At 34.9% G+C, this 16,893-nt stretch overlaps 1 protein-coding gene across 8 annotated transcripts in view; it reads right to left on the minus strand.

The window, feature by feature from the left end:
• The window catches only part of LINGO2 (leucine rich repeat and Ig domain containing 2), a 1,190,714-nt gene that overhangs the window by 539,052 nt on the left and 634,769 nt on the right, over positions 1-16,893 (minus strand). The window lies entirely within an intron of this gene.

The raw sequence follows: 16,893 nt of genomic DNA on the forward strand, positions 1-16,893 counted from the left end.
CCCTTTCACTTGGGCTTTTTTTTGCAGAGCAGTAGTTTTTAATTTCAATGGGTTCAAATTTATCAAGTTTGATGGAACATGCTTTTGGTGTCAAGTCAGAGAACTTTTTGCCTAGCACTGGATCCTGAAGATGTTCTCCTATGTTTTTTTTTTTTTTTTCCTTTTGTGATGACGTATGGTTTTATGTTTATAAATTTATTTTTGTTTAAAGTGTGAGGTTTAGGTCAAGCTTCATATGCCAGTTGTTGTTTTTAAACTATATATAAGAATGTTATTGATTTTAATATTTTGGTTGGTATCCATAATATTTTTATTACTATTAGACCTAAGAGTTTGTGTGTAAAGTCTTTTGGATTTTCAATATACATACCACATCATAAGAAAAAAAAAAAGTAGTTTTCCCCAACCTCTTAATTCTTCTACCTCTTTTGTTTTCCTATTGCATTTGCTAGAAGTTTCAGCAGAATACTGAATAGAAGCAGAAATGGCAGATGTCTGTTTAGGTCCTGACTTTAAGAATTTTTCTCAAGTTTTATTATTAATCATCATAAGGTAGGTCTTTATGGATAAGGTAAAGCAATTTTCTTCTACAGGTTTATCAAAAATCTGTTTTGAGCATTTACTGGGTTTTATCAAATATTATGTCTGTACATATTAAAAAGATATGGTTCTATTCCTTTAATCTGTTCAGAGATTTTCTACGATGATTCATTTTTGCTGCTCAAGAACAAATCTCACTTGCTATTGTTTTATTTTCTATTTCTGTGCTGAATTATAATTTTTAGGATACTGTTAAAGCCTGTTTAATAAAGTTCTGAGTGGCAAACTCTTAAATATCATATATTTGAAAATACCTTTTTTGGCCTAATTTCATAAAAGTGTTTAGCTGGGTATATAATTTTATCTAACTTATTTTCCTTTCCCTAAGCCCACTGAACATATTGATCCTTTATTTTCTGTTATGTAATGCTACTGGTGAAAGATCTGCAGTCACAGTAAGTCTACTGCCATTAAAATGAAGGTGATCTGTCCCTTCTTTCTGGCAGCTATTAAGATTCTATTTACAAAATCTCGGATTGGTCTTTTTCTACATTCACCTGTCCATTTTGTTTTTGTAGTTGTTTGTTTAATATTTTCTTATATTTTAAATAAAAATTTATTTTCATTTTGAGCATGCTAGGCATTCTTAATTTTAAGTCTTTGTTAGATTGTTTCACATAATTAAATTCATTGGAAATCCATATTCAAAATATTGATTTTGTTGGTACCATTCTTTGAATATGTATTCATTTTTATGAAATTTGCAGGTTTGATTTTTAAGTGAGGCATTTTGTTTATTTTCTCTCTCTGTTCCTCTTTTCTTGACCCTTCCTCCTTAACAGGTGTATCACTACATTCACCCAGCCCTCTGGGAACCCAGCTAACTGGTCTGGGGACCAAGCTGTCACTCTCTTCCCAACCTCCCTAACTTCATGCTTGCCAAGAAAGCTCCCCAATTGGAATGTTTTAATTCCCTTTGACTCCACAGGAGGTGAACCACGATCTGCTATTGCCAGCTTCCAGGCCAGGTATCCAGGCAGCTCCTCAGTCACCACTTTGTGCCTTTCTAATCCATGGAGGTTTTCTGTCTTGTTTTGTTTTGGTCTGTTTGTTTTTACAATCCAACTATGTCTTTGTTTTCTCTTTTCAGATTTTATCAAACTTTGCTACATATTAGATCTGAGAGAGTGTATCAAAACATACTTGTCATCTTGTCCTTAATACTCCCATTCTGTCTTTAGCCCACTCTAAGCAGGCTTTCATCTTCCTAGGAAACTTCCTGGCTGAGTCACCAGTAAAACACCCATCCCACCAAACCTAACGGCCAGTTTTCACCTTAGCAGTGGCTGACACAAGTGATCATTTTCTTCTTTCTGATGTATTTTCCTTTCTTGTGTTTTAGAACAGTCTACCCTTATTTCTCTCTTAGTGAATGACATGGATGAAATGTCCTTGGCTGGCTCACCTTTCTCTTGAATTTTCATTACTGGAGTGTCTCAGTGCTCCTCAGATATTTTTCCTCTTTCTCTGTAATTACATCCTATGTGATCTCATGTAGTGCCATGGATATAATATATATACATATTATATAATATACAAATACAATATACATTATAATATATAACATATACATTATAATATAATATAGAATTCAAAATATAAATTATATAATATATTGTGTGTACATACACATACACACATATATATAAAATATAGTCTATTACTATTACTTCCCTATTTTTTCTCCTCTTACCTCTAGAGTCATCCATACACTGTTTCTGCATATCCACTTTAATATCTAACAGTCATCCCACACAAAACTATTAGAACTGATAAATGAATTCAGCAAGGTAGCAGGATACAAGATCAATATACAGAAACCTGTGGCATTTCTTTACACTAACAATGAAATATCAGAAAGAGAAAGTAAAAAGTAATCCTGTTTAAAATCACATTTAAAAAAATACCTAAGAATCAACCTAATCAAGGAGGTAAAAGACCTATATGCTAAGAACTATGAAACATTGATAGAGGAAACTAAAGATGATACAAAGAAATGGAAAGATACTACATGCTCTTGGATTGGAAGAATTAATATGGTTAAAATGGCCATAATATGCAAAGCAATCTACAGACTGAATGTGATGCCTATCAAATTACCCATGACATTTATTTCTCCAGCTAGAAGAAATAATCCTAAAATTTATAACCACAAAAGATCCAGAATTGCCAAAGTGATTCTGAGGAAAAAGAACAAAGCTGGAGGCATAAACCTTCCAGATTGCAGAGAACACTACAAAGCTACAATAATCAAAACAGTGTGGTACTGGCACAAAAACAGACATGTGGATCAATGCAATAGAATAGAGAACCCAGAAATAAACCCATACACCTATGGTAAGTTAATCTTCGACAAAGAAGTCAAGACTACACGATGGAGAAGAGACAGTCTCTTCAACAAGAGGTGTTGGGAAACCTCAACAGCCTCATGTAAATTGATGAAGTTGGAATACTCCCTCACACTATACATAAAAATAAATTCAAAATGGCTTAAAGACTTGAATATAAGACACAACACCATAAAACTCCTAGAAGAGAACATAGGCAAAACTTTCTCAGATATAAATTGTAGTAAGGTTTTCTGAGATCAGTCTCCCAAGGAAAAAGAAATAAAAGCAAAAATAAGCAAATGGGACCTAATCAAACTTAGAAGCTTTGCACAGTAAAGGAAACCATCAACAAAATGAAAACACAACCTACAGAATGGGAAAAAATATTTGCAAATGATGTGACTGACAAAGGCTTAACTTCCAAAATATACAGACAGCTCATACAGCTCAATAACTAAAAAACAAACAACCCAATCAAAAAATGGGCAGAAGACTTAAATAGACATTTCTCCAAGGAAGACACAGGGATGGCCAACAGGCACATGAAAAGATATCACACATTGCTAATTATTAGAGAAATACAAATCAAAACTACAATGATGTATCACCTCACACCAGTCAGAATGGCCATCATCAGAAAGTCTACAGATTTGCTGGAGAGGGTGTGGAGAAAATGGAACCTTCCTACACTGTTGGTGGGAATGTAAATTGGTACAGTCACTATGGAAAACAGTATGGAGGTTCCTTAAAAAACTAAAAATAGAGTTACCATATGATCCAGCAATCCCACTCCTGGGTATATAACCAGAAAAAACAAAAGCTCTGATTTGAAAAGATACATGCACCCCAATGTTCATAGCAGCACCATTTACAATAGCCAAGCCATGGAAGCAATATAAGTGTCCATCAAGAGATGAACTGATAAAGAAGATGTGGCATGTATGTATGTATATATGTGTGTGTGTATCTATCTATCTATCTATCTATCTAAATGGGATATTACTCAGCCATAAGAAAGAATGAAATATTGCCATTTGCAGCAACATAGATGGACCTAGAGATTACCATACTAAGTGAAGTAAGTCAGGCAGAAAAAGACAAATATTATAGATCACTTATATATGGAATCTAAAATAATACAAATCAACTTATTTACAAAACAGAAACAGACTCACAGACATAGAACACACACTTATGGTTACCAAAGTGAAAGGGGTGGGGAAGGATAAATTAGGAGTATGGGACTAACAGATACACACTACTATATATAAAATAAACAACAAGGATTTATTGTATAGCACAGGGAACTATATTCAATATCTTGTAATAACCTATAATGGAAAAGAGTCTGAAGCTGTACACCTGAAACTAACACAATATCATAAATCAACTCTAGTTAAATAAAAAAAAATCTAACAGTCATTTAAATCTAATTTGGTCAAAACATAAATTTTGACCTAACATTCTAGTCCACATCAGTATCTTCTGTTGTCTAGGTTCCTACAATAGCATCCTAACTGGCCTCCCTTATTCCACCATTGTCCCCTACACTTTATCTCTTATCTAGCAGTGAAAGAAATCAGATTATACCATACCCCTGTTCAAAACTATCCGATAGCTTTCCATCACACTTAAAATAAATCCACGCTTACCATGGCTATAGAAGCCTTAACAGATCTCACAACTATCATCAGACACTATTGTTTCCTTTACTCAATTCATTCCAGCAGCCTTTGCATTCTTATTATCCTTTGAAATATTACTATGGGTTCGGAATGCTCTTTTCCCAAATCTTTGCCAAGTTCATTTCTTCACATCATCTAGTTACTGTTTAATTTTTACCCCTTTAAAAAGACCTTCTATAACCACCCAGGAGTTAAAATAATCTCCTGTCACTCTTGATGTCCTTAATTTTTTCTTTTTTTTCAGCTTCTTTGAAATGCTTTTTTTTTCCAGCTTTATTGAAGTATAACTGACAAATAAAATTATAAGATATTTTACGTATACATCATGATGATTTGATAACACATATATTGTAAAAGGATTCCTTCCATCTAGTTAAACTAGGTAATATATATATATATGTGAGAGATATGTAAATATATATTTACTTATATATATGTGTGTGTATGTGTATGTTAATGTTTAAGTTCTACTCTGTCTTGGAAAATTTCAATTATACAATAGTGTTATCAACTATATCCATCATGTTATATATCATGTTATACATTAGATTTTCAGACCTTATTCATTTTGCTATTCTTTATAAAGTCTCAATTATTACCTGATATTTTAACATTTATTTTTGACTTGTTACTTATGTTTCTTACCCACTAGAATGCAAGTTTCCTGAGGGCAGGCAGTTGATTTCTCTTATTCACCACTGTTTCCCCAGCATCTAGAATAGCGCCTAGTACCCAAATGGCATTCAATAAATATTTGTGGAATTAATAAATTACAGCATTCCACCAATGATCAGGAAACTAATTAGACAGGTCAGCTAACACCGCTCCTATACCAAGGAAATGGTATACAGTATATTTTTATATCTAGTAACCAAAGCATAGAGGAATAAACATTTTTCAACTTTTTTCATTAAATCTCCTTTACTTGTACTCTAAAGTAAGAACATGACAAACAATAATATAGGAAATGTTCGTTTTGAAGGCATTTCACACAATAGTACATGAGTCACCCTTTGATTCCTTTTGACCTGTCCCTTTTGGATTTCCAGCGTCTCTATTCTCAGTGGCTGGATGTGTGTAAAAGTGTTTACACCCCTACATTTAAATTCTTTCTAAATAAATGATCTTGGCCTCTTCTTTTAGAGTTATGCCTAGTAAAGCCTAAAAGTTAAGGGTATATTAATCCTCTGAATTATTTGTTGTGATAGAAATATTCCATTGTAGACTCTTCTGACATGTCTTAATATAATCTAAATTAAAAACTACTTGGGATGTTAAAAGCAAGAGACAAATAAATACCCTAACTCCTGATAACTGAGAAGGCATTAGAAACATGAGCTCTTATATCCAGTAGACAATCTATAAAAGCTAGCTTTTCTTCCATACTGTTCAACATTGTAATCAGGGTATGAAGGATTCTCTTTTAGCTGAAAGCTCCCTAGGGCCAACTTCACTGTGTATAAAGAGGGTTCCTATTTAGAATGCCAAACCTATAAATATATCCACAAGGTACTATAGATGTTATGTGAAAGCTGCTCAGCAATATAGAACACTGTGTGTCAAAATCTGAGGAAAGAATACGGTAGGTCTCTGGCAGCCAGTTACCATTTATGCATTTTACCATTTATCCTTCTGAAAACTGTAGCATGACTAATAAAGTTGGGGGAAAAAATCCCTGTAAATTACAAATACTGAGATTGTAATAAAAAGAGAGGAGAATCCTCAAATTTCATGCAAGCATGTTAAAATAATATAGTGAATAATACAATGATGAAATTTAAAATTTGATATCGGAAAAGCAAACCATATTATGGAGAAAAGAGACTCAAAACATCAAGATACATACTAATAAAATTATTAGACTTTAAAAACAAAGAAATAATTCTTTGAGCACCCAACCAGAAAAAATAACTGATTTACAATGAATCAAATGTCAGGGTGGCATCAGGGTCTTTTTTTTTTTTTAACATCTTTATTGGAGTATAATTGCTTTACAGTGTTGTGTTAGTTTCTGCTGCATAACTAAGTGAATCAGCTATATGCATACGTATATCACCATATCCCCTCCCTCTTGCATCTCCCTCCCACCCTCCTTATCCCACCCCTTTAGGTGGTCACCAAGCACCGAGCTGATCTCCCTGTGCCATGCAGCTGCTTCCAACTATCTAGCTATTTTACACCTGGTAGTATATATATGTCAGTGCTACTCTCTTACGTCATCCCAGCTTACCCTTCCCCCTCCCCTTGTCCTCAAGTCCATTCTCTACATCTGTGTCTTTATTCCTGTCCTGCCTCTATGTTCATCAGAACCAATTTTTTTCTTGGATTCCATATATATGTGTTAGCATACAGTATTTGTTTTTCTCTTTCTGACTTACTTCACTCTGTATGACAGACTCTAGGTCCATCCACCTCACTACAAATAACTCAATTTCATTTCTTTTTATGGCTGAGTAATGTTCCATTGTATATATGTGCCACATCTTCTTTATCCATTCATCTGTCGATGGATACTTAGGTTGCTTCCATGTCCTGGCTATTGTAAATAGTGCTGCAATGAACACTGTGGTACATGACTCTTTTTGAATTATGGTTTTCTCAGGGTACATGTCCAGTAGTGGGATTGTTGGGTCGTATGGTAGTTCTATTTTTAGTTTTCTAAGGAACCTCCATACTGTTCTCCATAGTGGCTGTATCAATTTACATTCCCACCAACAGTTCAAGAGGGTTCCCTTTTCTCCACACCCTCCCCAGCATTTATTGTTTGCAGATTTTTTGATGATGGCCACTCTAACGGGTGTGAGATGATACCTCACTGTAGTTTTGATTTGCATTTCTCTAATGACTAGTGATGTTGAGCATCTTTTCATGTGTTTGTTGGCAATCTGTATATCGTCTTTGGAGAAATGTCTATTTAGGTCTTCTGCCCATTTTTAGATTGGACTGTTTATTTTTTTGATATTGAGCTGCATGAGCTGCTTGTATATTTTGGAGATTAATCCTTTGTCAGCTGCTTTGTTTGCAAATATTTTCTCTCATTCGGAGGGTTGTCTTTTCATCTTGTTTATGGTTTCCTTTGCTGTGCAAAAGCTTTGAAGTTTCATTAGGTCCCATTTGTTTAGTTTTGTTTTTATTTCCATTTCTCTAGGAGGTGGGTCAAAAAGGATCTTGCTGTGATTTATGTCATAAAGTGTTCTGCCTGTGTTTTCCTCTAAGAGTTTTATAGTGTCTGGCCTTACATTTAGGGTTTAATCCATTTTGAGTTTATTTTTGTGTATGGTGTTAGAGAGTGTTCTAATTTCATTCTTTTACATGTAGCAGTCCATTTTCCCAGCACCACTTATTGAAGGGCTGTCTTTTCTCCATTGTATATTCTTGCCTCCTTTATCAAAGATAAGGTGACCACAGGTATATGGGTTTATCTCTGAGCTTTCTATCCTGTTCCATTGATCTATATTTCTGTTCTTGTGCTATTACCACAAACTCTCTTGATTACTGTAGCTTTGTGGTATAGCCTGAAGTCCAGGAGCCTGATTCTTCCAGCTCCGTTTTTCTTTCTCAAGATTGTTTTGGCTATTCAGGGTCTTTTGTGTTTCCATGCAAATTGTGCAATTTTTTGTTCTAGTTCTGTGGAAAATGCCATTGGTAGTTTGGTAGGCATTGCACTGAATCTGTAGATTACTTTGGGTAGTATAGTCATTTTCACAATGTTGATTCTTCCAATTCAAGAACATAATATATCTCTCCATCTCAGGTTTCTTAATAGCAACAGCCATGAAAGAGAAAAGCAGCATCTACAAGGTACTCAGAGTAGTGTCCATCTTCCCTTTACCAAATGTTAGAATATTTATTAGCCTTTCTGAATCCACTTCTATCAAAACTGATGTTCTAGGTAAATCTCAATGAATTCTAGGGCCTTCCTATAATATTAAGGTAATAGAGTCAGAGGATACCTGTGTTTCTAAGAGCAGACCCAATGGCCAAATGGCATCCTACCACTGTGGACAGATATTCCCTGGATTCTTCATTTGCTGAATGCCACATCTGATAGTATCTGGGGTGTCCTGCCCAACCTTTCCAATTAAGCTTACTATTTATTTTACCATAGAACAAATACCTCTGAGCTTGTTATTATATTTTCTAAATGAATTACTTATTTCTTTAAAAAAGTATAGCAACTTTCCTAAAAATTAAAATTAATGTTTGTCTGCTGGGAGCAATCAAAATATGTGTCCACTACAATACAGTTTGAAGAACAAACCACGTTTTTTTTTTTTTTTTTGCGGTACGCAGGCCTCTCACTGTTGTGGCCTCTCCCGTTGCGGAGCACAGGCTCCGGACGCGCAGGCTCAACGGCCATGGCTCACCGGCCCAGCCGCTCCATGGCATGTGGGATCTTCCCGGACCGGGGCAAGAACCCATGTCCCCTGCACCGGCAGGTGGACTCTGAACAACTGTGCCACCAGGGAAGCCCAAACGACCTTCTTTTTATCATGTTAAATTTTATATTATTATATTAAGATCATGTACTATTGAAAAACCAACTCAATCACTCTGTAAAATCACTTAGAAATAATTTTCTAGAAGCATAATAAGAGTCTATGCTTTTTTTCACAGAAGTATCAATAGAATCATGTTATACATTCCAGATGTCAAGGGACCTTAGATTATGTAATCTAAACTCATTGTACAGGTGACCAAATTTGGCCCTTGGAGAATTGATGACAATTAAATCACTGTAGGCTGGAACCAGACTCTAGGACTTTGATAGTTTGCCTGATTAATACTCCTTACACTTTACCATACCCTCCTCTCTCCTTCTGTTTAGATCTGTACTTGTAAACATTCCATTATTGTATTCATTGCACAGATATGTATTCACTGTCCACTCTGTGCTAGCTAGTCTTTGAAATTCAGGAAATGCAGAGATAAAGAAGACAGACAAGGTACATGTCCTCAGGGAGCCATTATTTCTTTATCACACATGTCTTCTGCAAAGATTCATTGAAATAACCTCCCACTCCTCTTTGCTTTACCATTTTCTTCCCAAGCTCCACTTTCTTCAGAGATGCAGGGCATTCCTATTCTAAGTGACACGGAGCTATAAGCCTGAGACAGATTCTCCAGGAAGCCTTCTCTGCTCCCCTCACTGCCCCAAGCTACATGCCCTTGCTTTGTGCTCCCTTGGCACTGTGTGCTTATCTCTGTCAGAGCATCACTACTTGAAGGTATTTATCTACTTACTTGTCATTCCTTCCTCTTAAACTACGACCTGCTAGAGGGCAGGGACTTGTGTCCTGTTTGTTCCAGTATCTCTAGTATCTGCATAGTACCTGGAACAGAATGAATGCTCACTAAATATTTGTTGTTGACTAAATTGAGAATGTCTGCATAAACATAAGGTCTTATATGAACCATTTACATCTCACTGTAAATGAGTTTAAAGAAATTAATTCTTCCTGCTAGGTTTACTTGTACCTTAATAACTCCAAACTAGTCATTAGTAAATAATGTCCAAAAATACCCAACATACTTCTAGGACTACAGTTGACCCTTGAACAACACAAGTTTGAACTGTAGTGAGTTCACTTACATGGGATTTTTTGCAATAGTAAGCACTATAGTTACTACTCTGTAGGTGGTTGTTTGAATCCATGCTGGGCCACAAATAGGGAGGAACTGCAAATAGGGAGGAACCATGGATACAGATGAGCCACCTATACATAGAAGGCTGATTATAAGTTATACTAGGATTTTCTACTGCTCAAAGGGTGGGTGCCCATAAAACCCATGTTGTTCAAGGGTCAACTGCACTTCCTTCTCCACACTGATGTCATGTATTGTCCACACCATCTCTCTGCAATGGACAGCTCATATCTATACAACCCTCTCCAATGTTCAACCTAGGAGAAAATGCTGATGCTGGGATTTTAACACACCAGAGATAGGCTCTGTTGGACTTCTGATAAAATTACTTTGGTTTTCTGTTAAATGCCACATTGATTTAATAATTGCCACATAATGACTTGCAAAGGAATCCATGCTTAGAACTTGGATGCTTGTCAGAAGCTATCTTTCAGAGTTGAGCTCTTGTCTGTGACTGAGGGATGAAGGTCTATGGGTCTACTTTCAGAAACAGAAAACAATAACAACAAAACCCTCAATACCGAAATAAAAATCCACACATTCCAGTTTAGTCATTACACAGGCCAATTTATAATTCTTTCTCAGCTGGAATCTGATCTGGTAGAGTCGATAGATTCATTCAGATCTAAACTTTTATCTTTTCACTGGGGCATGCTCTCTAATTGAAAACTGCTTACACTTTATGTTGGGAATGGGGAAACACTCCAGGATGTCTCTGCATTAAAGAAAGCTACAGGGGTTGTACTACATAATTGTCTTTGAATTGTATTACAAACAACTCCACAGGAGACACTAAAATTGGTCTACTATCTACTAAATACTAAGAAAAAGAATGTCAACACTCCATCTGTTATTTGAGGTAATGATATTATTTGGTCTTGCCGCGAAAAAATCATTATTTTCTCAACAAATCAATGCCTTATTTAAAATACAACACACTTCCTTCATTTTTCTCAATCATTAAGGATTAGGTGTTGTTCCAATCATTGGCAGGAATAGTCCCCTGGTGTTCTTTCTGAGGTTAGCCTGAGTATCATTCACAGTAATTCTAAATCAGGGGAATAGTTTTTGAAAGTTAACCTTGTTTCCTCCTTTCCTTCAGGAACTGCAGGTTGAACCCACTGGGCTCCCATCTGGTCACTAAGGAGATGTTTAAAGCCACTTTAAACATTGTAATGACCACTCTCCTTTCAATATTACAAGTGGAATTGTGGGAAAGAGTGTATATACAAGGTATAATTAATGTAAACCTATTTTGATTATTAATAAACATTTATTTCTTAATTTAATTTTTACTTTATATTGGAATATAGTTGATTTACAATGTTGTATTAGTTTCAGGTGTACAGCAAAGTGATTCAGTTATACATATACATTTATCTATTCTTTGTCAGATTCTTTTCCCATATAGGTTATTACAAAATATTGGGTAGAGTTCCCTGTGCTACTGTAGATCCTTGTTGATTATCTATCTTATATATAGTAGTGTGTATATGTTAAGCCCAGACTCCTAACTCAACATTGTAAATCAACTATACTCCAATATAAAATAAAAATTAAATTAAAAAAATTGTTTATCTAGAATGGAATTTAGCATTAGAAAGACTAGGATTAAATCCCTATTCTTCCACATATTAGTTGTACTACTTAAGGCTCAGTTTACACATAAGCAATTTTGCATTTTAAATATGATACATGCCAAGAGTCTAAGACAGTGTTTTTTCACACATACCCTAGTCCTTAACTCATTCTTCATGACCAACAATGTACAATGTCATAGTGAACATTTAAGGTAGCCATCTCTAATTCAAAATGGCAGGCTTTTTAGGCTTCAAAATCCAACCTAAACTATTCCTTCAGGCAACTATTAGGATAAATTGCAAAAAATTGTATTTGCCACCTCTGTTCTAGCTATAAAAGAGTTTGAAACACATGTCTGTCATAAAAATCTTGAATCTGGTTGGTTAGAGAAATAACATAACTATAAAATAATGAATAGTGTATACTGAATACCAGTTTCTTTCTGGGTTGATAAGTCTATAAATATAAATCCAAAGGAGTAGTTTATATGAAGTGAAAGAGCATGAGAGAGTGGAAAGGGCTCTAAATTTAAAAAACATTATTTTCAAAAAAATCCAACCTCGAAATGGTTGTTCAATCTTGACTCCGTTTGTTAACCTTTCTGGGCATCTTCCTCTTTAAAATAAGGGGATTAAACCTGACATGGTATTTTCCACCTCTAACACTCTGTGATTAGGGCTAGAGGAATCAGTAGAAAATGATCCTGGAGATTTGGGGAGTAAAAGAGGGTTCACAAAGCCTTTGAAATGACCATTAAAAGATGAGCTGAGTTCAGGCTGGTAAAAGCGGGTAAAGATGGTATCCCAGATGAGAAAATATTGTGTGCAATGGCTCTTGATCAGACAATTCTAGACAAGTTTAAAGCACGATAATGGTGATGAGGATAATGCAAAATATTTTAGATTATAGCAATACATCACCATGTACCATCTGCCATTCCATTTTGAGCAAATCACCCCTCAGGCAATAACTGCACTTGCTAGATTTTACACAAAATGTACAATACAGTTTTGCTCAAATAAAAACCATCTAAAACTGGGATGCCTTTGCCCCAACAACAAAAGAATGTGATGTCTTCATTAATATGTTGATTTCCTCATTTCCTACCAGAGTAAACATAAAGGCCCTATGCATAGGCTGACCCAATTAACACTATACCATTGTTTCCTTTGAACTTTAGAGAGCATCTTCCCCAAAACTACTGTGTGAAAAAAAGGAAACCTGTAGTGATTTGAGATTTCATGGGGAAATAGGATTAAAAGAATAGACCTATGGAAGGGATGTTTTTAATCACTAAATAAAAATCAGTAACATATTACCTAAAGAGATCAATGACATATTTTAAATCATTAATATTGAAATTTTGACTACTGATTTTCCTGTCATCTTCCAATCATGATAAACTTCTCAGGATTTCCGTTCTCCAAAATTTCAATTTTTACACATATGTCTATTTTATTGCATATTAAGTGCATATTAAAAAGCACCTTTTTTTTTTTGCACCTGGTCTTTTTCCCAATGTCTCATACCATGCTTCATAATTCCCATATGCTAAGTCCTGCCATATTCTCAGAGATTCAGTGATGAGGCCTGCCAGATTTAGCAAATAAAAACACAGAATGTCAAATTAAATTTCAGATAAACAATAAAAGTATATTTAGAAAAGTATGCCCCATATAATTTTTACATACAAGTATGCCCCCTAAATATTATATGGGGCATACTTATCTAAAAATACTTTTACTGTAAAGTAATTTTATTTATTTTAAAATAAAATTATTTTATTATACTTACATACTGTTTATCTGAAATGGATATAACTCAACATCATATATTTGACCTGGCAACCCTAACAGTGACTGAAATGACTGAGAAAAAAATCATTTCTGAGCAAATATTTCTTAAGCCTTCTCCACAAAATCCAAAATAATATATTATTATCTCCTCACACAGTAATGCGTCATCAAAGCGGATACCCACTGCCTCTTTTACATCAACCTGTGCCCCTTCCATCACACACAATCCTAGAAGTTCGAAAGCAGTGGTTGTATTTGCTACACTGTCCTTTGTTTGCCAGAGTTTTAAGACTACACTGCTCCATTATGCTTTATCTACTTTTTCCCCTTTGCTAAACACCACAAATACAAAAGATAAAATCAGAAATATTTATATAAAACTATTATCAGCTAATTACCATTAAGATATATATTTAATTTCCAAATGCTATTCACTTTATTTACACTAATGTTTCTGAATAAACAACTATGATTTTGCCATACACTAAGGGCCAGCTCTTGAAATTTACAGAGTGGTATTAAGGAAACTTAGTTTAAGTCTTCAAGGGTGAAAAAAACAGCTTTTTTGTGTGAAAATCCTGGAGCATTTCCAATACAAAACTTTAAGAAGCACTGAATTATTCATTTTTATTTGGAAAATATTATGGGCTAACAGCTGAACAAATAAAATAGCATGTTAAAATTGTAGTTATTGGTATCTAAAGGCATGAAAATGGTTTTTAAACTGTTATGAGAGCTTTCTTATTTTACAAACTGGTAATGTTCCAATAAGAGTCATTCAGATTTACAAAAATGAGGCAAGCATAAGTGGCAAGATACTGAACCTAGAGCAGAAACTCTCATTCTCATTTCTAATAAAAGCAGAAGTCAGACGATTTTTAACAGACGTTTTCTACCTCTGTTTTCTCATCTGAAAAGTAAGGACAATATCTTTTCAGAGAGCTTGGGCTGAGGAAAAGAAAGTTGAATAGACTTTCCCTATTGAATCTCTTTCTCTCTTTGTCCAAATTTCACTCATGGCAGAAGATTTTACATTACCAATTTTCCAGAAGTGAGGTTGGAGGAATGAATGCAGGCTGCGTGGAAAGGTGAGGGAAATCAGGGAAAGGAAAAAGAGGAAGAGAGGTTTGAGCTCAGCAAACCAGAATCAGATCCTGCTTTAGTTATTTTCTCATATGCAGCTAAAGGAGATCATGAGACTTAAAAGTGCCAAAACAATCTTTTTGTTGCTGATTTTTTTTTTTTTTTCTCTAGAGTTCTCCTCAGATTTTTCTTCCTGAATGCATTTTTCCCCAGGAAAAAGGAGGCCTTACCCACTTCCATTTGTTACATTAGGAAACAAAACAAAGTCTTTGAACCTGCATCGGGATTGAGGATACTTCTTCAAGTTAACATTCCTTACACATTTATTGTATATTTATTCAACATTTGGTGGAGAGGTAAAACTAACAAGAAAGAAAAAGCAGGATCTCTAATTACAATCAACGTTTGATTCCCCCTCCAAACCTCCAAAGAGTTCAGCTCTGAGCTCAGCTCAAGAAAGGAAAGTAAAAAAAAAAAAAAAAAAAAAAAAAAGAAAGAAAGGAAAGTTAACCACACCAGTCCATGCTGAAAGGCTGACTGTAGACGATGGGGGATTGGGCATCAGAAAACTCCTCCCAAATATACAGACTCTCTCCCTGAGAGTTCTTATAAATATAATTTCCTTCTCCATCGTACATTTCTAATGATGTTTAGTGCCTCTAATGGACTGAGATCCAGTCTGCCCTTCATCAGTCTTGGCAAGGCAACACCTTGGACCCTGTTCATATACTTGTCATCCTATAAGGGAGGATTTAGGGCATAAATATGGCATTGGAATCTGATTGAGTTGAGAATCTCAAACTTAGGTTGATGAATTACAACAGGTAATGAATGAGTTACCTGCATTATCAGCCAAGCGCTGAGGTCTGAAAGTGACTGCAGACTGTACATCTCCTTTTCTTCACTAGGTTGTACCTTTGAAAAATACTATGTTGATAACAAGGATTGTTATTTTTTTTCTTTAGAAAAAGAAGACTGTAATACAATGAGAGTTTAGTAAATGGTAGCTAATATTTACTTCAGTATTTCCAGTACCTAGAAAAGTACCTGAATTAGGAGATATTCATGAAGTATTTGATAAATCGGTCAAAGTAAATTAGCTTAAATGTGATGGTAGTTTTTTTCTGTTTGAGGAGTTGTATTATTTCTTTCAAGTTTAAATATCTATTGGATATTGGAATTCCATGTTAAAGATGAAGTTACATAATAAACACGAGTTTCCTCTGTGACGTGTAACCACTCAACAAATCTAATGTATTACTGTAGTTAAGCTCTTTCAACTTAGTGGAGGGGTGTGAACCAATTGATATAAGTGAAAATATGATTAGCAATTTATTTTCTTCTTATCAAATTAATTAAGAAGACACCTTAGGTGGGTACACAATTCAATATCACCTAGGTTTCATGAAATCTCATTCTGTTCTTTTAGACCAGCGGATACCTAAATACAATTCAGAGATTCAGAGAGGATTTAAAGGATGCATTTTCACTGATTAAAATTTCTGTCACAGGAAATATACTACATAAATTGCTACTATTAAGTGACTTACTATTTACTGAATACTCAAAAATAAAGCATACTATTAATGAGCACCTTCTTTGCACCAGGCATATTTGATAAGAATTCTATTTTCATTCGTACAAAACCACATAAGTAGACATTATTATATGCACATGGCCAACTGAGAAAGATGTGTAGGTGAGTGCTGGGTAAACAGGAGAGCTCAGGCCATGTTGAGAAGGTGGCTTCTACTCAACCTCAGCCAATTTTTGCATTGAGGGACAACATTTCTTGTCTTGCTATTGCTTTTGACCTTTCCAGGAAAGCCAGAAACTGGATTTTTGATTCCTTCCAAATTTTCTAATGTTGTTAACTAATTCTATTGAACAACAACAAAAAATCATTAAGAACATTGAATAGCTGAGGCTGACACAGCTGAAGGCCCCTATCCAGTTCACAGCATTCCAGCTTGTTACTGCTGTACTATTTTGCTTTCCAGAATGCCGTGCTGAATCTATGGCTTCCTTTCCTTGATGATTAGTTTCTTTGCTCTCTATGTACTTCCCTCTGACTTAGGTGAACCCATAGGAAGTTGGTACTTGAAACATTAGCTCTGCAAAGAAAATCTGAGTCTCTGTATTAATTATTGTTACAAGAATGCTACAAAACAA

This window comes from Globicephala melas, chromosome 6 (assembly GCF_963455315.2).
Source record: "Globicephala melas chromosome 6, mGloMel1.2, whole genome shotgun sequence".
NCBI classification, from domain to species: domain Eukaryota; kingdom Metazoa; phylum Chordata; class Mammalia; order Artiodactyla; family Delphinidae; genus Globicephala; species Globicephala melas.